This window comes from Euprymna scolopes, chromosome 19, assembly GCF_053919585.1.
Source record: "Euprymna scolopes isolate OS-2025 chromosome 19, ASM5391958v1, whole genome shotgun sequence".
Classification (NCBI taxonomy): Eukaryota; Metazoa; Mollusca; class Cephalopoda; order Sepiida; family Sepiolidae; genus Euprymna; species Euprymna scolopes.
In genome coordinates this window covers 127,646,109-127,665,029 of record NC_136500.1, presented here as the reverse complement: position 1 = coordinate 127,665,029, position 18,921 = coordinate 127,646,109, and the positions used below count along the sequence as shown (strand labels likewise).

The following is an 18,921-nucleotide window of genomic DNA, read 5'->3' as shown; positions in this document are numbered from 1 at the left end:
TATTTGAAAAGCTAGTTTTTTGCAGGAACACATCTTTCCACAACACCCAGTTACAAAGTCCAGTTAGATTAGTAGAAGTAGAAAGATAAAAAATCCTCCCCGGCGGGGAATTGAACCCCGGTCTCCCGCATGACAGGCGGGGATACTTACCACTATACTACCGAGGATTCGGACATTTACCTACTCTAATAATGCGCTAAACTTAAACAGATTTCAAAAATAAGCTGCCACAAAAAGCAAATGGCGGCGGCGTTTTCTGTAACATTTGTGAACATAGACGCATAAAAACATCCAAGCACGAAGTTTACGATGGGTATGAGGAAAATTCAAGTTAAAGTTTGAAAAGCTAGTTTTTTGCAGAAACACCTCTTTCCACAACATCCAGTTACAAAGTCCAGTTAGATTAGTAGAAGTAGAAAGATAAAAAATCCTCCCCGGCGGGGAATTGAACCCCGGTCTCCCGCGTGACAGGCGGGGATACTTACCACTATACTACCGAGGATTCGGATATTTACCTACTCTAATAATGCGCTAAACTTAAACAGATTTCAAAAATAAGCTGCTACAAAAAGCAAATGTCGGCGGCGTTTTCTTTAACATTTGTAAACATAGACGCATAAAAACATCCAAGCACGAAGTTTACGATGGGTATGAGGAAAATTCAGGTGAATATTTGAAAAGCTAGTTTTTTGCAGGAACACATCTTTCCACAACATCCAGTTACAAAGTCCAGTTAGATTAGTAGAAGTAGAAAGATAAAAAATCCTCCCCGGCGGGGAATTGAACCCCGGTCTCCCGCATGACAGGCGGGGATACTTACCACTATACTACCGAGGATTCGGACATTTACCTACTCTAATAATGCGCTAAACTTAAACAGATTTCAAAAATAAGCTGCCACAAAAAGCAAATGGCGGCGGCGTTTTCTGTAACATTTGTGAACATAGACGCATAAAAACATCCAAGCACGAAGTTTACGATGGGTATGAGGAAAATTCAAGTTAATGTTTGAAAAGCTAGTTTTTTGCAGAAACACCTCTTTCCACAACATCCAGTTACAAAGTCCAGTTAGATTAGTAGAAGTAGAAAGATAAAAAATCCTCCCCGGCGGGGAATTAAACCCCGGTCTCCCGCATGACAGGCGGGGATACTTACCACTATACTACCGAGGATTCGGATATTTACCTACTCTAATAATGCGCTAAACTTAAACAGATTTCAAAAATAAACTGCCAAAAAAGCAAATGGCGGCGGCGTTTTCTGAAACATTTGTAAACATAGACGCATAAAAACATCCAAGCACGAACTTTACGATGGGTATGAGGAAAATTCAAGTAAATGTTTGAAAAGCTAGTTTTGCAGAAACACATCTTTCCACAACATCCAGTTACAAAGTCCAGTTAGATTAGTAGAAAGATAAATAATCCTCCCCGGCGGGGAATTGAACCCCGGTCTCCCGCGTGACAGGCGGGGATACTTACCACTATACTACCGAGGATTCGGACATTTACCTACTCTAATAATGCGCTAAACTTAAACAGATGTCAAAAATAAGCTGCCACAAAAAGCAAATGGCGGATGCGTTTTCTGTAACATTTGTGAACATAGACGCATAAAAACATCCAAGCACGAAGTTTACGATGGGTATGAGGAAAATTCAAGTTAATGTTTGAACAGCTAGTTTTTTGCAGAAACACCTCTTTCCACAACATCCAGTTACAAAGTCCAGTTAGATTAGTAGAAGTAGAAAGATAAAAATTCCTCCCCGGCGGGGAATTGAACCCCGGTCTCCCGCGTGACAGGCGGGGATACTTACCACTATACTACCGAGGATTCGGATATTTACCTACTCTAATAATGCGCTAAACTTAAACAGATTTCAAAAATAAACTGCCACAAAAAGCAAATGGCGGCGGCGTTTTCTGTAACATTTGTAAACATAGACGCATAAAAACATCCAAGCACGAACTTTACGATGGGTATGAGGAAAATTCAAGTAAATGTTTGAAAAGCTAGTTTTGCAGAAACACATCTTTCCACAACATCCAGTTACAAAGTCCAGTTAGATTAGTAGAAGTAGAAAGATAAAAAATCCTCCCCGGCGGGGAATTGAACCCCGGTCTCCCGCGTGACAGGCGGGGATACTTACCACTATACTGCCGAGGATTCGGATATTTACCTACTCTAATAATGCGCTAAACTTAAACAGATTTCAAAAATAAGCTGCCACAAAAAGCAAATGGCGGCGGCGTTTTCTTTAACATTTGTAAACATAGACGCATAAAAACATCCAAGCACGAAGTTTACGATGGGTATGAGGAAAATTCAGATGAATATTTGAAAAGCTAGTTTTTTGCAGAAACACATCTTTCCACAACATCCAGTTACAAAGTCCAGTTAGATTAGTAGAAGTAGAAAGATAAAAAATCCTCCCCGGCGGGGAATTGAACCCCGGTCTCCCGCGTGACAGGCGGGGATACTTACCACTATACTACCGAGGATTCGGATATTTACCTAATCTAATAATGCTCTAAACTTAAACAGATTTCAAAAATAAGCTGCCACAAAAAGCAAATGGCGGCGGCGTTTTCTTTAACATTTGTAAACATAGACGCATAAAAACATCCAAGCACGAAGTTTACGATGGGTATGAGGAAAATTCAAGTTAATGTTTGAAAAGCTAGTTTTTTGCAGAAACACATCTTTCCACAACATCCAGTTACAAAGTCCAGTTAGATTAGTAGAAGTAGAAAGATAAAAAATCCTCCCCGGCGGGGAATTGAACCCCGGTCTCCCGCGTGACAGGCGGGGATACTTACCACTATACTACCGAGGAATCGGATATTTACCTACTCTAATGATGCGCTACACTTAAACAGATTTCAAAAATAAACTGCCACAAAAAGCAAATGGCGGCGGCGTTTTCTTTAACATTTGTAAACATAGACGCATAAAAACATCCAAGCACGAACTTTACGATGGGTATGAGGAAAATTCAAGTAAATGTTTGAAAAGCTAGTTTTGCAGAAACACATCTTTCCACAACATCCAGTTACAAAGTCCAGTTAGATTAGTAGAAGTAGAAAGATAAAAAATCCTCCCCGGCGGGGAATTGAACCCCGGTCTCCCGCGTGACAGGCGGGGATACTTACCACTATACTACCGAGGATTCGGATATTTACCTACTCTAATAATGCGCTAAACTTAAACAGATTTCAAAAATAAGCTGCCACAAAAAGCAAATGGCGGCGGCGTTTTCTGTAACATTTGTAAACATAGACGCATAAAAACATCCAAGCACGAAGTTTACGATGGGTATGAGGAAAATTCAGGTGAATATTTGAAAAGCTAGTTTTTTGCAGAAACACATCTTTCCACAACATCCAGTTACAAAGTCCAGTTAGATTAGTAGAAGTAGAAAGATAAAAAATCCTCCCCGGCGGGGAATTGAACCCCGGTCTCCCGCGTGACAGGCGGGGATACTTACCACTATACTACCGAGGATTCGGATATTTACCTACTCTAATAATGCGCTAAACTTAAACAGATTTCAAAAATAAGCTGCCACAAAAAGCAAATGGCGGCGGCTTTTCTTTAACATTTGTAAACATAGACGCATAAAAACATCCAAGTACGAAGTTTACGATGGGTACGAGGAAAATTCAGGTGAATATTTGAAAAGCTAGTTTTTTGCAGGAACACATCTTTCCACAACACCCAGTTACAAAGTCCAGTTAGATTAGTAGAAGTAGAAAGATAAAAAATCCTCCCCGGCGGGGAATTGAACCCCGGTCTCCCGCATGACAGGCGGGGATAATTACCACTATACTACCGAGGATTCGGACATTTACCTACTCTAATAATGCGCTAAACTTAAACAGATTTCAAAAATAAGCTGCCACAAAAAGCAAATGGCGGCGGCGTTTTCTGTAACATTTGTGAACATAGACGCATAAAAACATCCAAGCACGAAGTTTACGATGGGTATGAGGAAAATTCAAGTTAAAGTTTGAAAAGCTAGTTTTTTGCAGAAACACCTCTTTCCACAATATCCAGTTACAAAGTCCAGTTAGATTAGTAGAAGTAGAAAGATAAAAAATCCTCCCCGGCGGGGAATTGAACCCCGGTCTCCCGCGTGACAGGCGGGGATACTTACCACTATACTACCGAGGATTCGGATATTTACCTACTCTAATAATGCGCTAACCTTAAACAGATTTCAAAAATAAGCTGCTACAAAAAGCAAATGGCGGCGGCGTTTTCTTTAACATTTGTAAACATAGACGCATAAAAACATCCAAGCACGAAGTTTACGATGGGTATGAGGAAAATTCAGGTGAATATTTGAAAAGCTAGTTTTTTGCAGGAACACATCTTTCCACAACATCCAGTTACAAAGTCCAGTTAGATTAGTAGAAGTAGAAAGATAAAAAATCCTCCCCGGCGGGGAATTGAACCCCGGTCTCCCGCATGACAGGCGGGGATACTTACCACTATACTACCGAGGATTCGGACATTTACCTACTCTAATAATGCGCTAAACTTAAACAGATTTCAAAAATAAGCTGCCACAAAAAGCAAATGGCGGCGGCGTTTTCTGTAACATTTGTGAACATAGACGCATAAAAACATCCAAGCACGAAGTTTACGATGGGTATGAGGAAAATTCAAGTTAATGTTTGAAAAGCTAGTTTTTTGCAGAAACACCTCTTTCCACAACATCCAGTTACAAAGTCCAGTAAGATTAGTAGAAGTAGAAAGATAAAAAATCCTCCCCGGCGGGGAATTAAACCCCGGTCTCCCGCATGACAGGCGGGGATACTTACCACTATACTACCGAGGATTTGGATATTTACCTACTCTAATAATGCGCTAAACTTAAACAGATTTCAAAAATAAACTGCCAAAAAAGCAAATGGCGGCGGCGTTTTCTGTAACATTTGTAAACATAGACGCATAAAAACATCCAAGCACGAACTTTACGATGGGTATGAGGAAAATTCAAGTAAATGTTTGAAAAGCTAGTTTTGCAGAAACACATCTTTCCACAACATCCAGTTACAAAGTCCAGTTAGATTAGTAGCAGTAGAAAGATAAAAAATCCTCCCCGGCGGGGAATTGAACCCCGGTCTCCCGCGTGACAGGCGGGGATACTTACCACTATACTACCGAGGATTCGGACATTTACCTACTCTAATAATGCGCTAAACTTAAACAGATGTCAAAAATAAGCTGCCACAAAAAGCAAATGGCGGCGGCGTTTTCTGTAACATTTGTGAACATAGACGCATAAAAACATCCAAGCACGAAGTTTACGATGGGTATGAGGAAAATTCAAGTTAATGTTTGAACAGCTAGTTTTTTGCAGAAACACCTCTTTCCACAACATCCAGTTACAAAGTCCAGTTAGATTAGTAGAAGTAGAAAGATAAAAAATCCTCCCCGGCGGGGAATTGAACCCCGGTCTCCCGCGTGACAGGCGGGGATACTTCCCACTATACTACCGAGGATTCGGATATTTACCTACTCTAATAATGCGCTAAACTTAAACAGATTTCAAAAATAAACTGCCACAAAAAGCAAATGGCGGCGGCGTTTTCTGTAACATTTGTAAACATAGACGCATAAAAACATCCAAGCACGAACTTTACGATGGGTATGAGGAAAATTCAAGTAAATGTTTGAAAAGCTAGTTTTGCAGAAACACATCTTTCCACAACATCCAGTTACAAAGTCCAGTTAGATTAGTAGAAGTAGAAAGATAAAAAATCCTCCCCGGCGGGGAATTGAACCCCGGTCTCCCGCGTGACAGGCGGGGATACTTACCACTATACTACCGAGGATTCGGATATTTACCTACTCTAATAATGCGCTAAACTTAAACAGATTTCAAAAATAAGCTGCCACAAAAAGCAAATGGCGGCGGCGTTTTCTTTAACATTTGTAAACATAGACGCATAAAAACATCCAAGCACGAAGTTTACGATGGGTATGAGGAAAATTCAGATGAATATTTGAAAAGCTAGTTTTTTGCAGAAACACATCTTTCCACAACATCCAGTTACAAAGTCCAGTTAGATTAGTAGAAGTAGAAAGATAAAAAATCCTCCCCGGCGGGGAATTGAACCCCGGTCTCCCGCGTGACAGGCGGGGATACTTACCACTATACTACCGAGGATTCGGATATTTACCTACTCTAATAATGCTCTAAACTTAAACAGATTTCAAAAATAAGCTGCCACAAAAAGCAAATGGCGGCGGCGTTTTCTTTAACATTTGTAAACATAGACGCATAAAAACATCCAAGCACGAAGTTTACGATGGGTATGAGGAAAATTCAAGTTAATGTTTGAAAAGCTAGTTTTTTGCAGAAACACATCTTTCCACAACATCCAGTTACAAAGTCCAGTTAGATTAGTAGAAGTAGAAAGATAAAAAATCCTCCCCGGCGGGGAATTGAACCCCGGTCTCCCGCGTGACAGGCGGGGATACTTACCACTATACTACCGAGGATTCGGATATTTACCTACTCTAATGATGCGCTACACTTAAACAGATTTCAAAAATAAACTGCCACAAAAAGCAAATGGCGGCGGCGTTTTCTTTAACATTTGTAAACATAGACGCATAAAAACATCCAAGCACGAACTTTACGATGGGTATGAGGAAAATTCAAGTAAATGTTTGAAAAGCTAGTTTTGCAGAAACACATCTTTCCACAACATCCAGTTACAAAGTCCAGTTAGATTAGTAGAAGTAGAAAGATAAAAAATCCTCCCCGGCGGGGAATTGAACCCCGGTCTCCCGCGTGACAGGCGGGGATACTTACCACTATACTACCGAGGATTCGGTTATTTACCTACTCTAATAATGCGCTACACTTAAACAGATTTCAAAAATAAGCTGCCACAAAAAGCAAAAGGCGGCGGCGTTTTCTTTAACATTTGTGAACATAGACGCATAAAAACATCCAAGCACGAAGTTTACGATGGGTATGAGGAAAATTCAAGTTAATGTTTGAAAAGCTAGTTTTTTGCAGAAATACATCTTTCCACAACATCCAGTTACAAAGTCCAGTTAGATTAGTAGAAGTAGAAAGATAAAAAATCCTCCCCGGCGGGGAATTGAACCCCGGTCTCCCGCGTGACAGGCGGGGATACTTACCACTATACTACCGAGGATTCGGATATTTACCTACTCTAATAATGCGCTAAACTTAAACAGATTTCAAAAATAAGCTGCCACAAAAAGCAAATGGCGGCGGCGTTTTCTGTAACATTTGTAAACATAGACGCATAAAAACATCCAAGCACGAAGTTTACGATGGGTATGAGGAAAATTCAGGTGAATATTTGAAAAGCTAGTTTTTTGCAGAAACACATCTTTCCACAACATCCAGTTACAAAGTCCAGTTAGATTAGTAGAAGTAGAAAGATAAAAAATCCTCCCCGGCGGGGAATTGAACCCCGGTCTCCCGCGTGACAGGCGGGGATACTTACCACTATACTACCGAGGATTCGGATATTTACCTACTCTAATAATGCGCTAAACTTAAACAGATTTCAAAAATAAGCTGCCACAAAAAGCAAATGGCGGCGGCTTTTCTTTAACATTTGTAAACATAGACGCATAAAAACATCCAAGTACGAAGTTTACGATGGGTACGAGGAAAATTCAGGTGAATATTTGAAAAGCTAGTTTTTTGCAGGAACACATCTTTCCACAACACCCAGTTACAAAGTCCAGTTAGATTAGTAGAAGTAGAAAGATAAAAAATCCTCCCCGGCGGGGAATTGAACCCCGGTCTCCCGCATGACAGGCGGGGATAATTACCACTATACTACCGAGGATTCGGACATTTACCTACTCTAATAATGCGCTAAACTTAAACAGATTTCAAAAATAAGCTGCCACAAAAAGCAAATGGCGGCGGCGTTTTCTGTAACATTTGTTAACATAGACGCATAAAAACATCCAAGCACGAAGTTTACGATGGGTATGAGGAAAATTCAAGTTAAAGTTTGAAAAGCTAGTTTTTTGCAGAAACACCTCTTTCCACAACATCCAGTTACAAAGTCCAGTTAGATTAGTAGAAGTAGAAAGATAAAAAATCCTCCCCGGCGGGGAATTGAACCCCGGTCTCCCGCGTGACAGGCGGGGATACTTACCACTATACTACCGAGGATTCGGATATTTACCTACTCTAATAATGCGCTAACCTTAAACAGATTTCAAAAATAAGCTGCTACAAAAAGCAAATGGCGGCGGCGTTTTCTTTAACATTTGTAAACATAGACGCATAAAAACATCCAAGCACGAAGTTTACGATGGGTATGAGGAAAATTCAGGTGAATATTTGAAAAGCTAGTTTTTTGCAGGAACACATCTTTCCACAACATCCAGTTACAAAGTCCAGTTAGATTAGTAGAAGTAGAAAGATAAAAAATCCTCCCCGGCGGGGAATTGAACCCCGGTCTCCCGCATGACAGGCGGGGATACTTACCACTATACTACCGAGGATTCGGACATTTACCTACTCTAATAATGCGCTAAACTTAAACAGATTTCAAAAATAAGCTGCCACAAAAAGCAAATGGCGGCGGCGTTTTCTGTAACATTTGTGAACATAGACGCATAAAAACATCCAAGCACGAAGTTTACGATGGGTATGAGGAAAATTCAAGTTAATGTTTGAAAAGCTAGTTTTTTGCAGAAACACCTCTTTCCACAACATCCAGTTACAAAGTCCAGTAAGATTAGTAGAAGTAGAAAGATAAAAAATCCTCCCCGGCGGGGAATTAAACCCCGGTCTCCCGCATGACAGGCGGGGATACTTACCACTATACTACCGAGGATTTGGATATTTACCTACTCTAATAATGCGCTAAACTTAAACAGATTTCAAAAATAAACTGCCAAAAAAGCAAATGGCGGCGGCGTTTTCTGTAACATTTGTAAACATAGACGCATAAAAACATCCAAGCACGAACTTTACGATGGGTATGAGGAAAATTCAAGTAAATGTTTGAAAAGCTAGTTTTGCAGAAACACATCTTTCCACAACATCCAGTTACAAAGTCCAGTTAGATTAGTAGCAGTAGAAAGATAAAAAATCCTCCCCGGCGGGGAATTGAACCCCGGTCTCCCGCGTGACAGGCGGGGATACTTACCACTATACTACCGAGGATTCGGACATTTACCTACTCTAATAATGCGCTAAACTTAAACAGATGTCAAAAAAAAGCTGCCACAAAAAGCAAATGGCGGCGGCGTTTTCTGTAACATTTGTGAACATAGACGCATAAAAACATCCAAGCACGAAGTTTACGATGGGTATGAGGAAAATTCAAGTTAATGTTTGAACAGCTAGTTTTTTGCAGAAACACCTCTTTCCACAACATCCAGTTACAAAGTCCAGTTAGATTAGTAGAAGTAGAAAGATAAAAAATCCTCCCCGGCGGGGAATTGAACCCCGGTCTCCCGCGTGACAGGCGGGGATACTTACCACTATACTACCGAGGATTCGGATATTTACCTACTCTAATAATGCGCTAAACTTAAACAGATTTCAAAAATAAACTGCCACAAAAAGCAAATGGCGGCGGCGTTTTCTGTAACATTTGTAAACATAGACGCATAAAAACATCCAAGCACGAACTTTACGATGGGTATGAGGAAAATTCAAGTAAATGTTTGAAAAGCTAGTTTTGCAGAAACACATCTTTCCACAACATCCAGTTACAAAGTCCAGTTAGATTAGTAGAAGTAGAAAGATAAAAAATCCTCCCCGGCGGGGAATTGAACCCCGGTCTCCCGCGTGACAGGCGGGGATACTTACCACTATACTACCGAGGATTCGGATATTTACCTACTCTAATAATGCGCTAAACTTAAACAGATTTCAAAAATAAGCTGCCACAAAAAGCAAATGGCGGCGGCGTTTTCTTTAACATTTGTAAACATAGACGCATAAAAACATCCAAGCACGAAGTTTACGATGGGTATGAGGAAAATTCAGATGAATATTTGAAAAGCTAGTTTTTTGCAGAAACACATCTTTCCACAACATCCAGTTACAAAGTCCAGTTAGATTAGTAGAAGTAGAAAGATAAAAAATCCTCCCCGGCGGGGAATTGAACCCCGGTCTCCCGCGTGACAGGCGGGGATACTTACCACTATACTACCGAGGATTCGGATATTTACCTACTCTAATAATGCTCTAAACTTAAACAGATTTCAAAAATAAGCTGCCACAAAAAGCAAATGGCGGCGGCGTTTTCTTTAACATTTGTAAACATAGACGCATAAAAACATCCAAGCACGAAGTTTACGATGGGTATGAGGAAAATTCAAGTTAATGTTTGAAAAGCTAGTTTTTTGCAGAAACACATCTTTCCACAACATCCAGTTACAAAGTCCAGTTAGATTAGTAGAAGTAGAAAGATAAAAAATCCTCCCCGGCGGGGAATTGAACCCCGGTCTCCCGCGTGACAGGCGGGGATACTTACCACTATACTACCGAGGATTCGGATATTTACCTACTCTAATGATGCGCTACACTTAAACAGATTTTAAAAATAAACTGCCACAAAAAGCAAATGGCGGCGGCGTTTTCTGTAACATTTGTAAACATAGACGCATAAAAACATCCAAGCACGAACTTTACGATGGGTATGAGGAAAATTCAAGTAAATGTTTGAAAAGCTAGTTTTGCAGAAACACATCTTTCCACAACATCCAGTTACAAAGTCCAGTTAGATTAGTAGAAGTAGAAAGATAAAAAATCCTCCCCGGCGGGGAATTGAACCCCGGTCTCCCGCGTGACAGGCGGGGATACTTACCACTATACTACCGAGGATTCGGTTAGTTACCTACTCTAATAATGCGCTACACTTAAACAGATTTCAAAAATAAGCTGCCACAAAAAGCAAATGGCGGCGGCGTTTTCTTTAACATTTGTGAACATAGACGCATAAAAACATCCAAGCACGAAGTTTACGATGGGTATGAGGAAAATTCAAGTTAATGTTTGAAAAGCTAGTTTTTTGCAGAAACACATCTTTCCACAACATCCAGTTACAAAGTCCAGTTAGATTAGTAGAAGTAGAAAGATAAAAAATCCTCCCCGGCGGGGAATTGAACCCCGGTCTCCCGCGTGACAGGCGGGGATACTTACCACTATACTACCGAGGATTCGGATATTTACCTACTCTAATAATGCGCTAAACTTAAACAGATTTCAAAAATAAGCTGCCACAAAAAGCAAATGGCGGCGGCGTTTTCTGTAACATTTGTAAACATAGACGCATAAAAACATCCAAGCACGAAGTTTACGATGGGTATGAGGAAAATTCAGGTGAATATTTGAAAAGCTAGTTTTTTGCAGAAACACATCTTTCCACAACATCCAGTTACAAAGTCCAGTTAGATTAGTAGAAGTATAAAAAATCCTCCCCGGCGGGGAATTGAACCCCGGTCTCCCGCGTGACAGGCGGGGATACTTACCACTATACTACCGAGGATTCGGATATTTACCTACTCTAATAATGCGCTAAACTTAAACAGATTTCAAAAATAAGCTGCCACAAAAAGCAAATGGCGGCGGCGTTTTCTGTAACATTTGTGAACATAGACGCATAAAAACATCCAAGCACGAAGTTTACGATGGGTATGAGGAAAATTCAAGTTAATGTTTGAAAAGCTAGTTTTTTGCAGAAACACATCTTTCCACAACATCCAGTTACAAAGTCCAGTTAGATTAGTAGCAGTAGAAAGATAAAAAATCCTCCCCGGCGGGGAATTGAACCCCGGTCTCCCGCGTGACAGGCGGGGATACTTACCACTATACTACCGAGGATTCGGTTATTTACCTACTCTAATAATGCGCTAAACTTAAACAGATGTCAAAAATAAGCTGCCACAAAAAGCAAATGGCGGCGGCGTTTTCTGTAACATTTGTGAACATAGACGCATAAAAACATCCAAGCACGAAGTTTACGATGGGTATGAGGAAAATTCAAGTTAATGTTTAAAAAGCTAGTTTTTTGCAGAAACACCTCTTTCCACAACATCCAGTTACAAAGTCCAGTTAGATTAGTAGAAGTAGAAAGATAAAAAATCCTCCCCGGCGGGGAATTGAACCCCGGTCTCCCGCGTGACAGGCGGGGAGTCTTACCACTATACTACCGAGGATTCGGATATTTACCTACTCTAATAATGCGCTAAACTTAAACAGATTTCAAAAATAAACTGCCACAAAAAGCAAATGGCGGCGGCGTTTTCTGTAACATTTGTAAACATAGACGCATAAAAACATCCAAGCACGAACTTTACGATGGGTATGAGGAAAATTCAAGTAAATGTTTGAAAAGCTAGTTTTGCAGAAACACATCTTTCCACAACATCCAGTTACAAAGTCCAGTTAGATTAGTAGAAGTAGAAAGATAAAAAATCCTCCCCGGCGGGGAATTGAACCCCGGTCTCCCGCGTGACAGGCGGGGATACTTACCACTATACTACCGAGGATTCGGATATTTACCTACTCTAATAATGCGCTAAACTTAAACAGATTTCAAAAATAAGCTGCCACAAAAAGCAAATGGCGGCGGCGTTTTCTTTAACATTTGTAAACATAGACGCATAAAAACATCCAAGCACGAAGTTTACGATGGGTATGAGGAACATTCAAGTTAATATTTGAAAAGCTAGTTTTTTGCAGAAACACATCTTTCCACAACATCCAGTTACAAAGTCCAGTTAGATTAGTAGAAGTAGAAAGATAAAAAATCCTCTCCGGCGTGGAATTGAACCCCGGTCTCCCGCGTGACAGGCGGGGATACTTACCACTATACTACCGAGGATTCGGACATTTACCTACTCTAATAATGCGCTAAACTTAAACAGATTTCAAAAATAAGCTGCCACAAAAAGCAAATGGCGGCGGCGTTTTCTTTAACATTTGTAAACATAGACGCATAAATACATCCAAGCACGAAGTTTACGATGGGTATGAGGAAAATTCAAGTAAATGTTTGAAAAGCTAGTTTTTTGCAGAAACACATCTTTCCACAACATCCACTTACAACGTCCAGTTAGATTAGTAGAAGTAGACAGATAAAAAATCCTCCCCGGCGGGGAATTGAACCCCGGTCTCCCGCGTGACAGGCGGGGATACTTACCACTATACTACCGAGGATTCGGATATTTACCTACTCTAATAATGCGCTAAACTTAAACAGATTTCAAAAATAAGCTGCCACAAAAAGCAAATGGCGGCGGCGTTTTCTTTAACATTTGTAAACATAGACGCATAAATACATCCAAGCACGAAGTTTACGATGGGTATGAGGAAAATTCAAGTTAATGTTTGAAAAGCTAGTTTTTTGCAGAAACACATCTTTCCACAACATCCAGTTACAAAGTCCAGTTAGATTAGTAGAAGTAGAAAGATAAAAAATCCTCCCCGGCGGGGAATTGAACCCCGGTCTCCCGCGTGACAGGCGGGGATACTTACCACTATACTACCGAGGATTCGGATATTTACCTACTCTAATAATGCGCTACACTTAAACAGATTTCAAAAATAAGCTGCAACAAAAAGCAAATGGCGGCGGCGTTTTCTTTAACATTTGTAAACATAGACGCATAAAAACATCCAAGCACGAAGTTTACGATGGGTATGAGGAAAATTCAGATGAATATTTGAAAAGCTAGTTTTTTGCAGAAACACATCTTTCCACAACATCCAGTTACAAAGTCCAGTTAGATTAGTAGAAGTAGAAAGATAAAATATCCTCCCCGGCGGGGAATTGAACCCCGGTCTCCCGCGTGACAGGCGGGGATACTTACCACTATACTACCGAGGATTCGGATATTTACCTACTCTAATAATGCTCTAAACTTAAACAGATTTCAAAAATAAGCTGCCACAAAAAGCAAATGGCGGCGGCGTTTTCTTTAACATTTGTAAACATAGACGCATAAAAACATCCAAGCACGAAGTTTACGATGGGTATGAGGAAAATTCAAGTTAATGTTTGAAAAGCTAGTTTTTTGCAGAAACACATCTTTCCACAACATCCAGTTACAAAGTCCAGTTAGATTAGTAGAAGTAGAAAGATAAAAAATCCTCCCCGGCGGGGAATTGAACCCCGGTCTCCCGCGTGACAGGCGGGGATACTTACCACTATACTACCGAGGATTCGGTTATTTACCTACTCTAATAATGCGCTACACTTAAACAGATTTCAAAAATAAGCTGCCACAAAAAGCAAATGGACGCGGCGTTTTCTGTAACATTGGTAAACATAGACGCATAAAAACATCCAAGCACGAAGTTTACGATGGGTATGAGGAAAATTCAGGTGAATATTTGAAAAGCTAGTTTTTTGCAGAAACACATCTTTCCACAACATCCAGTTACAAAGTCCAGTTAGATTAGTAGAAGTAGAAAGATAAAAAATCCTCCCCGGCGGGGAATTGAACCCCGGTCTCCCGCGTGACAGGCGGGGATACTTACCACTATACTACCGAGGATTCGGATATTTACCTACTCTAATAATGCGCTAAACTTAAACAGATTTCAAAAATAAGCTGCCACAAAAAGCAAATGGCGGCGGCGTTTTCTGTAACATTTGTGAACATAGACGCATAAAAACATCCAAGCACGAAGTTTACGATGGGTATGAGGAAAATTCAAGTTAATGTTTGAAAAGCTAGTTTTTTGCAGAAACACATCTTTCCACAACATCCAGTTACAAAGTCCAGTTAGATTAGTAGAAGTAGAAAGATAAAAAATCCTCCCCGGCGGGGAATTGAACCCCGGTCTCCCGCGTGACAGGCGGGGATACTTACCACTATACTACCGAGGATTCGGATATTTACCTACTCTAATAATGCGCTACACTTAAACAGATTTCAAAAATAAGCTGCCACAAAAAGCAAATGGCGGGGCGTTTTCTTTAACATTTGTAAACATAGACGCATAAAAACATCCAAGCACGAAGTTTACGATGGGTATGAGGAAAATTCAAGTTAATGTTTGAAAAGCTAGTTTTTTGCAGAAACACATCTTTCCACAACATCCAGTTACAAAGTCCAGTTAGATTAGTAGAAGTAGAAAGATAAAAAGTCCTCCCCGGCGGGGAATTGAACCCCGGTCTCCCGCGTGACAGGCGGGGATACTTACCACTATACTACCGAGGATTCGGATATTTACCTACTCTAATAATGCGCTAAACTTAAACAGATTTCAAAAATAAGCTGCCACAAAAAGCAAATGGCGGCGGCGTTTTCTTTAACATTTGTAAACATAGACGCATAAAAACATCCAAGCACGAAGTTTACGATGGGTATGAGGAAAATTCAGGTGAATATTTGAAAAGCTTGTTTTTTGCAGAAACACATCTTTCCACAACATCCAGTTACAAAGTCCAGTTAGATTAGTAGAAGTAGAAAGATAAAAAATCCTCCCCGGCGGGGAATTGAACCCCGGTCTCCCGCGTGACAGGCGGGGATACTTACCACTATACTACCGAGGATTCGGATATTTACCTACTCTAATAATGCTCTACACTTAAACAGATTTCAAAAATAAGCTGCCACAAAAAGCAAATGGCGGCGGCGTTTTCTTTAACATTTGTAAACATAGACGCATAAAAACATCCAAGCACGAAGTTTACGATGGGTATGAGGAAAATTCAAGTAAATGTTTGAAAAGCTAGTTTTGCAGAAACACATCTTTCCACAACATCCAGTTACAAAGTCCAGTTAGATTAGTAGAAGTAGAAAGATAAAAAATCCTCCCCGGCGGGGAATTGAACCCCGGTCTCCCGCGTGACAGGCGGGGATACTTACCACTATACTACCGAGGATTCGGATATTTACCTACTCTAATAATGCGCTAAACTTAAACAGATTTCAAAAATAAGCTGCCACAAAAAGCAAATGGCGGCGACGTTTTCTTTAACATTTGTAAACATAGACGCATAAAAACATCCAAGCACGAAGTTTACGATGGGTATGAGGAAAATTAAGGTGAATATTTGTAAAAGCTAGTTTTTTGCAGAAACACATCTTTCCACAACATCCAGTTACAAAGTCCAGTTAGATTAGTAGAAGTAGAAAGATAAAAAATCCTCCCCGGCGGGGAATTGAACCCCGGTCTCCCGCGTGACAGGCGGGGATACTTACCACTATACTACCGAGGATTCGGATATTTACCTACTCTAATAATGCGCTACACTTAAACAGATTTAAAAAATAAACTGCCACAAAAAGCAAATGGCGGCGGCGTTTTCTTTAACATTTGTAAACATAGACGCATAAAAACATCCAAGCACGAACTTTACGATGGGTATGAGGAAAATTCAAGTAAATGTTTGAAAAGCTAGTTTTGCAGAAACACATCTTTCCACAACATCCAGTTACAAAGTCCAGTTAGATTAGTAGAAGTAGAAAGATAAAAAATCCTCCCCGGCGGGGAATTGAACCCCGGTCTCCCGCGTGACAGGCGGGGATACTTACCACTATACTACCGAGGATTCGGATATTTACCTACTCTAATAATGCGCTACACTTAAACAGATTTCAAAAATAAGCTGCCACAAAAAGCAAATGGCGGCGGCGTTTTCTTTAACATTTGTAAACATAGACGCATAAAAACATCCAAGCACGAAGTTTACGAGTGGTATGAGGAAAATTCAAGTTAATATTTGAAAAGCTAGTTTTTTGCAGAAACACATCTTTCCACAACATCCAGTTACAAAGTCCAGTTAGATTAGAAGAAGTAGAAAGATAAAAAATCCTCCCCGGCGGGGAATTGAACCCCGGTCTCCCGCGTGACAGGCGGGGATACTTACCACTATACTACCGAGGATTCGGATATTTACCTACTCTAATAATGCGCTAAACTTAAACAGATTTCAAAAATAAGCTGCCACAAAAAGCAAATGGAAGCGGCGTTTTCTTTAACATTTGTAAACATAGACGCATAAAAACATCCAAGCACGAGGTTTACGATGGGTATGAGGAAAATTCAAGTAAATGTTTGAAAAGCTAGTTTTTTGCAGAAACACATCTTTCCACAACATCCAGTTACAAAGTCCAGTTAGATTAGTAGAAGTAGAAAGATAAAAAATCCTCCCCGGCGGGGAATTGAACCCCGGTCTCCCGCGTGACAGGCGGGGATACTTACCACTATACTACCGAGGATTCGGATATTTACCTACTCTAATAATGCGCTACACTTAAACAGATTTCAAAAATAAGCTGCAACAAAAAGCAAATGGCGGCGGCGTTTTCTTTAACATTTGTAAACATAGACGCATAAAAACATCCAAGCACGAAGTTTACGATGGGTATGAGGAAAATTCAGATGAATATTTGAAAAGCTAGTTTTTTGCAGAAACACATCTTTCCACAACATCCAGTTACAAAGTCCAGTTAGATTAGTAGAAGTAGAAAGATAAAATATCCTCCCCGGCGGGGAATTGAACCCCGGTCTCCCGCGTGACAGGCGGGGATACTTACCACTATACTACCGAGGATTCGGATATTTACCTACTCTAATAATGCTCTAAACTTAAACAGATTTCAAAAATAAGCTGCCACAAAAAGCAAATGGCGGCGGCGTTTTCTTTAACATTTGTAAACATAGACGCATAAAAACATCCAAGCACGAAGTTTACGATGGGTATGAGGAAAATTCAAGTTAATGTTTGAAAAGCTAGTTTTTTGCAGAAACACATCTTTCCACAACATCCAGTTACAAAGTCCAGTTAGATTAGTAGAAGTAGAAAGATAAAAAATCCTCCCCGGCGGGGAATTGAACCCCGGTCTCCCGCGTGACAGGCGGGGATACTTACCACTATACTACCGAGGATTCGGTTATTTACCTACTCTAATAATGCGCTACACTTAAACAGATTTCAAAAATAAGCTGCCACAAAAAGCAAATGGCGGCGGCGTTTTCTTTAACATTTGTGAACATAGACGCATAAAAACATCCAAGCACGAAGTTTACGATGGGTATGAGGAAAATTCAAGTTAATGTTTGAAAAGCTAGTTTTTTTCAGAAACACATCTTTCCACAACATCCAGTTACAAAGTCCAGTTAGATTAGTAGAAGTAGAAAGATAAAAAATACTCCCCGGCGGGGAATTGAACCCCGGTCTCCCGCATGACAGGCGGGGATACTTACCACTATACTACCGAGGATTCGGATATTTACCTACTCTAATAATGCGCTAAACTTAAACAGATTTCAAAAATAAGCTGCCACAAAAAGCAAATGGACGCGGCGTTTTCTGTAACATTGGTAAACATAGACGCATAAAAACATCCAAGCACGAAGTTTACGATGGGTATGAGGAAAATTCAGGTGAATATTTGAAAAGCTAGTTTTTTGCAGAAACACATCTTTCCACAACATCCAGTTACAAAGTCCAGTTAGATTAGTAGAAGTAGAAAGATAAAAAATCCTCCCCGGCGGGGAATTGAACCCCGGTCTCCCGCGTGACAGGCGGGGATACTTACCACTATACTACCGAGGATTCGGATATTTACCTACTCTAATAATGCGCTAAACTTAAACAGATTTCAAAAATAAGCTGCCACAAAAAGCAAATGGCGGCGGCGTTTTCTGTAACATTTGTGAACATAGACGCATAAAAACATCCAAGCACGAAGTTTACGATGGGTATGAGGAAAATTCAAGTTAATGTTTGAAAAGCTAGTTTTTTGCAGAAACACATCTTTCCACAACATCCAGTTACAAAGTCCAGTTAGATTAGTAGAAGTAGAAAGATAAAAAATCCTCCCCGGCGGGGAATTGAACCCCGGTCTCCCGCGTGACAGGCGGGGATACTTACCACTATACTACCGAGGATTCGGATATTTACCTACTCTAATAATGCGCTACAC

General features: G+C 40.4%; 56 non-coding genes across 56 annotated transcripts; all 56 read right to left on the bottom strand.

The window, feature by feature from the left end:
- Positions 1-95: 95 nt before the first annotated feature.
- Trnad-guc (transfer RNA aspartic acid (anticodon GUC)) lies at positions 96-167 on the bottom strand. The gene has a single exon. It is a non-coding gene; the product is annotated as a tRNA-Asp (tRNA).
- Positions 168-430: 263 nt separating this feature from the next.
- Positions 431-502, bottom strand: Trnad-guc (transfer RNA aspartic acid (anticodon GUC)). Its single transcript has one exon. It is a non-coding gene; the product is annotated as a tRNA-Asp (tRNA).
- Positions 503-765: 263 nt separating this feature from the next.
- On the bottom strand, positions 766-837 carry Trnad-guc (transfer RNA aspartic acid (anticodon GUC)). The gene has a single exon. It is a non-coding gene; the product is annotated as a tRNA-Asp (tRNA).
- Positions 838-1,100: 263 nt separating this feature from the next.
- On the bottom strand, positions 1,101-1,172 carry Trnad-guc (transfer RNA aspartic acid (anticodon GUC)). Its single transcript has one exon. It is a non-coding gene; the product is annotated as a tRNA-Asp (tRNA).
- A 254-nt stretch (positions 1,173-1,426) lies between these two features.
- Trnad-guc (transfer RNA aspartic acid (anticodon GUC)) lies at positions 1,427-1,498 on the bottom strand. Its single transcript has one exon. It is a non-coding gene; the product is annotated as a tRNA-Asp (tRNA).
- Positions 1,499-1,761: 263 nt separating this feature from the next.
- On the bottom strand, positions 1,762-1,833 carry Trnad-guc (transfer RNA aspartic acid (anticodon GUC)). The gene has a single exon. It is a non-coding gene; the product is annotated as a tRNA-Asp (tRNA).
- A 261-nt stretch (positions 1,834-2,094) lies between these two features.
- On the bottom strand, positions 2,095-2,166 carry Trnad-guc (transfer RNA aspartic acid (anticodon GUC)). The gene has a single exon. It is a non-coding gene; the product is annotated as a tRNA-Asp (tRNA).
- Positions 2,167-2,429: 263 nt separating this feature from the next.
- On the bottom strand, positions 2,430-2,501 carry Trnad-guc (transfer RNA aspartic acid (anticodon GUC)). The gene has a single exon. It is a non-coding gene; the product is annotated as a tRNA-Asp (tRNA).
- Positions 2,502-2,764: 263 nt separating this feature from the next.
- On the bottom strand, positions 2,765-2,836 carry Trnad-guc (transfer RNA aspartic acid (anticodon GUC)). The gene has a single exon. It is a non-coding gene; the product is annotated as a tRNA-Asp (tRNA).
- Positions 2,837-3,097: 261 nt separating this feature from the next.
- Positions 3,098-3,169, bottom strand: Trnad-guc (transfer RNA aspartic acid (anticodon GUC)). The gene has a single exon. It is a non-coding gene; the product is annotated as a tRNA-Asp (tRNA).
- A 263-nt stretch (positions 3,170-3,432) lies between these two features.
- Trnad-guc (transfer RNA aspartic acid (anticodon GUC)) lies at positions 3,433-3,504 on the bottom strand. Its single transcript has one exon. It is a non-coding gene; the product is annotated as a tRNA-Asp (tRNA).
- Positions 3,505-3,766: 262 nt separating this feature from the next.
- Positions 3,767-3,838, bottom strand: Trnad-guc (transfer RNA aspartic acid (anticodon GUC)). The gene has a single exon. It is a non-coding gene; the product is annotated as a tRNA-Asp (tRNA).
- Positions 3,839-4,101: 263 nt separating this feature from the next.
- On the bottom strand, positions 4,102-4,173 carry Trnad-guc (transfer RNA aspartic acid (anticodon GUC)). Its single transcript has one exon. It is a non-coding gene; the product is annotated as a tRNA-Asp (tRNA).
- Positions 4,174-4,436: 263 nt separating this feature from the next.
- Positions 4,437-4,508, bottom strand: Trnad-guc (transfer RNA aspartic acid (anticodon GUC)). Its single transcript has one exon. It is a non-coding gene; the product is annotated as a tRNA-Asp (tRNA).
- A 263-nt stretch (positions 4,509-4,771) lies between these two features.
- Positions 4,772-4,843, bottom strand: Trnad-guc (transfer RNA aspartic acid (anticodon GUC)). The gene has a single exon. It is a non-coding gene; the product is annotated as a tRNA-Asp (tRNA).
- Positions 4,844-5,103: 260 nt separating this feature from the next.
- Positions 5,104-5,175, bottom strand: Trnad-guc (transfer RNA aspartic acid (anticodon GUC)). Its single transcript has one exon. It is a non-coding gene; the product is annotated as a tRNA-Asp (tRNA).
- Positions 5,176-5,438: 263 nt separating this feature from the next.
- On the bottom strand, positions 5,439-5,510 carry Trnad-guc (transfer RNA aspartic acid (anticodon GUC)). Its single transcript has one exon. It is a non-coding gene; the product is annotated as a tRNA-Asp (tRNA).
- Positions 5,511-5,771: 261 nt separating this feature from the next.
- Positions 5,772-5,843, bottom strand: Trnad-guc (transfer RNA aspartic acid (anticodon GUC)). The gene has a single exon. It is a non-coding gene; the product is annotated as a tRNA-Asp (tRNA).
- Positions 5,844-6,106: 263 nt separating this feature from the next.
- Positions 6,107-6,178, bottom strand: Trnad-guc (transfer RNA aspartic acid (anticodon GUC)). Its single transcript has one exon. It is a non-coding gene; the product is annotated as a tRNA-Asp (tRNA).
- A 263-nt stretch (positions 6,179-6,441) lies between these two features.
- On the bottom strand, positions 6,442-6,513 carry Trnad-guc (transfer RNA aspartic acid (anticodon GUC)). Its single transcript has one exon. It is a non-coding gene; the product is annotated as a tRNA-Asp (tRNA).
- Positions 6,514-6,774: 261 nt separating this feature from the next.
- On the bottom strand, positions 6,775-6,846 carry Trnad-guc (transfer RNA aspartic acid (anticodon GUC)). Its single transcript has one exon. It is a non-coding gene; the product is annotated as a tRNA-Asp (tRNA).
- Positions 6,847-7,109: 263 nt separating this feature from the next.
- Positions 7,110-7,181, bottom strand: Trnad-guc (transfer RNA aspartic acid (anticodon GUC)). The gene has a single exon. It is a non-coding gene; the product is annotated as a tRNA-Asp (tRNA).
- Positions 7,182-7,444: 263 nt separating this feature from the next.
- Positions 7,445-7,516, bottom strand: Trnad-guc (transfer RNA aspartic acid (anticodon GUC)). Its single transcript has one exon. It is a non-coding gene; the product is annotated as a tRNA-Asp (tRNA).
- A 262-nt stretch (positions 7,517-7,778) lies between these two features.
- Trnad-guc (transfer RNA aspartic acid (anticodon GUC)) lies at positions 7,779-7,850 on the bottom strand. The gene has a single exon. It is a non-coding gene; the product is annotated as a tRNA-Asp (tRNA).
- Positions 7,851-8,113: 263 nt separating this feature from the next.
- Trnad-guc (transfer RNA aspartic acid (anticodon GUC)) lies at positions 8,114-8,185 on the bottom strand. The gene has a single exon. It is a non-coding gene; the product is annotated as a tRNA-Asp (tRNA).
- Positions 8,186-8,448: 263 nt separating this feature from the next.
- Positions 8,449-8,520, bottom strand: Trnad-guc (transfer RNA aspartic acid (anticodon GUC)). The gene has a single exon. It is a non-coding gene; the product is annotated as a tRNA-Asp (tRNA).
- Positions 8,521-8,783: 263 nt separating this feature from the next.
- On the bottom strand, positions 8,784-8,855 carry Trnad-guc (transfer RNA aspartic acid (anticodon GUC)). The gene has a single exon. It is a non-coding gene; the product is annotated as a tRNA-Asp (tRNA).
- A 260-nt stretch (positions 8,856-9,115) lies between these two features.
- Trnad-guc (transfer RNA aspartic acid (anticodon GUC)) lies at positions 9,116-9,187 on the bottom strand. Its single transcript has one exon. It is a non-coding gene; the product is annotated as a tRNA-Asp (tRNA).
- Positions 9,188-9,450: 263 nt separating this feature from the next.
- On the bottom strand, positions 9,451-9,522 carry Trnad-guc (transfer RNA aspartic acid (anticodon GUC)). The gene has a single exon. It is a non-coding gene; the product is annotated as a tRNA-Asp (tRNA).
- Positions 9,523-9,783: 261 nt separating this feature from the next.
- Positions 9,784-9,855, bottom strand: Trnad-guc (transfer RNA aspartic acid (anticodon GUC)). The gene has a single exon. It is a non-coding gene; the product is annotated as a tRNA-Asp (tRNA).
- Positions 9,856-10,118: 263 nt separating this feature from the next.
- Trnad-guc (transfer RNA aspartic acid (anticodon GUC)) lies at positions 10,119-10,190 on the bottom strand. The gene has a single exon. It is a non-coding gene; the product is annotated as a tRNA-Asp (tRNA).
- Positions 10,191-10,453: 263 nt separating this feature from the next.
- Positions 10,454-10,525, bottom strand: Trnad-guc (transfer RNA aspartic acid (anticodon GUC)). Its single transcript has one exon. It is a non-coding gene; the product is annotated as a tRNA-Asp (tRNA).
- A 261-nt stretch (positions 10,526-10,786) lies between these two features.
- On the bottom strand, positions 10,787-10,858 carry Trnad-guc (transfer RNA aspartic acid (anticodon GUC)). Its single transcript has one exon. It is a non-coding gene; the product is annotated as a tRNA-Asp (tRNA).
- A 263-nt stretch (positions 10,859-11,121) lies between these two features.
- Positions 11,122-11,193, bottom strand: Trnad-guc (transfer RNA aspartic acid (anticodon GUC)). The gene has a single exon. It is a non-coding gene; the product is annotated as a tRNA-Asp (tRNA).
- Positions 11,194-11,450: 257 nt separating this feature from the next.
- Trnad-guc (transfer RNA aspartic acid (anticodon GUC)) lies at positions 11,451-11,522 on the bottom strand. Its single transcript has one exon. It is a non-coding gene; the product is annotated as a tRNA-Asp (tRNA).
- Positions 11,523-11,785: 263 nt separating this feature from the next.
- Positions 11,786-11,857, bottom strand: Trnad-guc (transfer RNA aspartic acid (anticodon GUC)). Its single transcript has one exon. It is a non-coding gene; the product is annotated as a tRNA-Asp (tRNA).
- A 263-nt stretch (positions 11,858-12,120) lies between these two features.
- On the bottom strand, positions 12,121-12,192 carry Trnad-guc (transfer RNA aspartic acid (anticodon GUC)). The gene has a single exon. It is a non-coding gene; the product is annotated as a tRNA-Asp (tRNA).
- A 261-nt stretch (positions 12,193-12,453) lies between these two features.
- Trnad-guc (transfer RNA aspartic acid (anticodon GUC)) lies at positions 12,454-12,525 on the bottom strand. The gene has a single exon. It is a non-coding gene; the product is annotated as a tRNA-Asp (tRNA).
- Positions 12,526-13,123: 598 nt separating this feature from the next.
- Trnad-guc (transfer RNA aspartic acid (anticodon GUC)) lies at positions 13,124-13,195 on the bottom strand. The gene has a single exon. It is a non-coding gene; the product is annotated as a tRNA-Asp (tRNA).
- A 263-nt stretch (positions 13,196-13,458) lies between these two features.
- Trnad-guc (transfer RNA aspartic acid (anticodon GUC)) lies at positions 13,459-13,530 on the bottom strand. Its single transcript has one exon. It is a non-coding gene; the product is annotated as a tRNA-Asp (tRNA).
- Positions 13,531-13,793: 263 nt separating this feature from the next.
- On the bottom strand, positions 13,794-13,865 carry Trnad-guc (transfer RNA aspartic acid (anticodon GUC)). The gene has a single exon. It is a non-coding gene; the product is annotated as a tRNA-Asp (tRNA).
- Positions 13,866-14,128: 263 nt separating this feature from the next.
- Trnad-guc (transfer RNA aspartic acid (anticodon GUC)) lies at positions 14,129-14,200 on the bottom strand. The gene has a single exon. It is a non-coding gene; the product is annotated as a tRNA-Asp (tRNA).
- Positions 14,201-14,463: 263 nt separating this feature from the next.
- Positions 14,464-14,535, bottom strand: Trnad-guc (transfer RNA aspartic acid (anticodon GUC)). Its single transcript has one exon. It is a non-coding gene; the product is annotated as a tRNA-Asp (tRNA).
- A 263-nt stretch (positions 14,536-14,798) lies between these two features.
- On the bottom strand, positions 14,799-14,870 carry Trnad-guc (transfer RNA aspartic acid (anticodon GUC)). The gene has a single exon. It is a non-coding gene; the product is annotated as a tRNA-Asp (tRNA).
- A 262-nt stretch (positions 14,871-15,132) lies between these two features.
- On the bottom strand, positions 15,133-15,204 carry Trnad-guc (transfer RNA aspartic acid (anticodon GUC)). The gene has a single exon. It is a non-coding gene; the product is annotated as a tRNA-Asp (tRNA).
- A 263-nt stretch (positions 15,205-15,467) lies between these two features.
- On the bottom strand, positions 15,468-15,539 carry Trnad-guc (transfer RNA aspartic acid (anticodon GUC)). Its single transcript has one exon. It is a non-coding gene; the product is annotated as a tRNA-Asp (tRNA).
- A 261-nt stretch (positions 15,540-15,800) lies between these two features.
- Positions 15,801-15,872, bottom strand: Trnad-guc (transfer RNA aspartic acid (anticodon GUC)). The gene has a single exon. It is a non-coding gene; the product is annotated as a tRNA-Asp (tRNA).
- Positions 15,873-16,136: 264 nt separating this feature from the next.
- Trnad-guc (transfer RNA aspartic acid (anticodon GUC)) lies at positions 16,137-16,208 on the bottom strand. The gene has a single exon. It is a non-coding gene; the product is annotated as a tRNA-Asp (tRNA).
- A 261-nt stretch (positions 16,209-16,469) lies between these two features.
- Positions 16,470-16,541, bottom strand: Trnad-guc (transfer RNA aspartic acid (anticodon GUC)). Its single transcript has one exon. It is a non-coding gene; the product is annotated as a tRNA-Asp (tRNA).
- Positions 16,542-16,804: 263 nt separating this feature from the next.
- Trnad-guc (transfer RNA aspartic acid (anticodon GUC)) lies at positions 16,805-16,876 on the bottom strand. The gene has a single exon. It is a non-coding gene; the product is annotated as a tRNA-Asp (tRNA).
- A 263-nt stretch (positions 16,877-17,139) lies between these two features.
- Trnad-guc (transfer RNA aspartic acid (anticodon GUC)) lies at positions 17,140-17,211 on the bottom strand. The gene has a single exon. It is a non-coding gene; the product is annotated as a tRNA-Asp (tRNA).
- A 263-nt stretch (positions 17,212-17,474) lies between these two features.
- On the bottom strand, positions 17,475-17,546 carry Trnad-guc (transfer RNA aspartic acid (anticodon GUC)). The gene has a single exon. It is a non-coding gene; the product is annotated as a tRNA-Asp (tRNA).
- A 263-nt stretch (positions 17,547-17,809) lies between these two features.
- Trnad-guc (transfer RNA aspartic acid (anticodon GUC)) lies at positions 17,810-17,881 on the bottom strand. The gene has a single exon. It is a non-coding gene; the product is annotated as a tRNA-Asp (tRNA).
- A 263-nt stretch (positions 17,882-18,144) lies between these two features.
- Positions 18,145-18,216, bottom strand: Trnad-guc (transfer RNA aspartic acid (anticodon GUC)). Its single transcript has one exon. It is a non-coding gene; the product is annotated as a tRNA-Asp (tRNA).
- A 263-nt stretch (positions 18,217-18,479) lies between these two features.
- On the bottom strand, positions 18,480-18,551 carry Trnad-guc (transfer RNA aspartic acid (anticodon GUC)). Its single transcript has one exon. It is a non-coding gene; the product is annotated as a tRNA-Asp (tRNA).
- A 263-nt stretch (positions 18,552-18,814) lies between these two features.
- Positions 18,815-18,886, bottom strand: Trnad-guc (transfer RNA aspartic acid (anticodon GUC)). Its single transcript has one exon. It is a non-coding gene; the product is annotated as a tRNA-Asp (tRNA).
- Between the last annotated feature and the right edge of the window lie 35 nt (positions 18,887-18,921).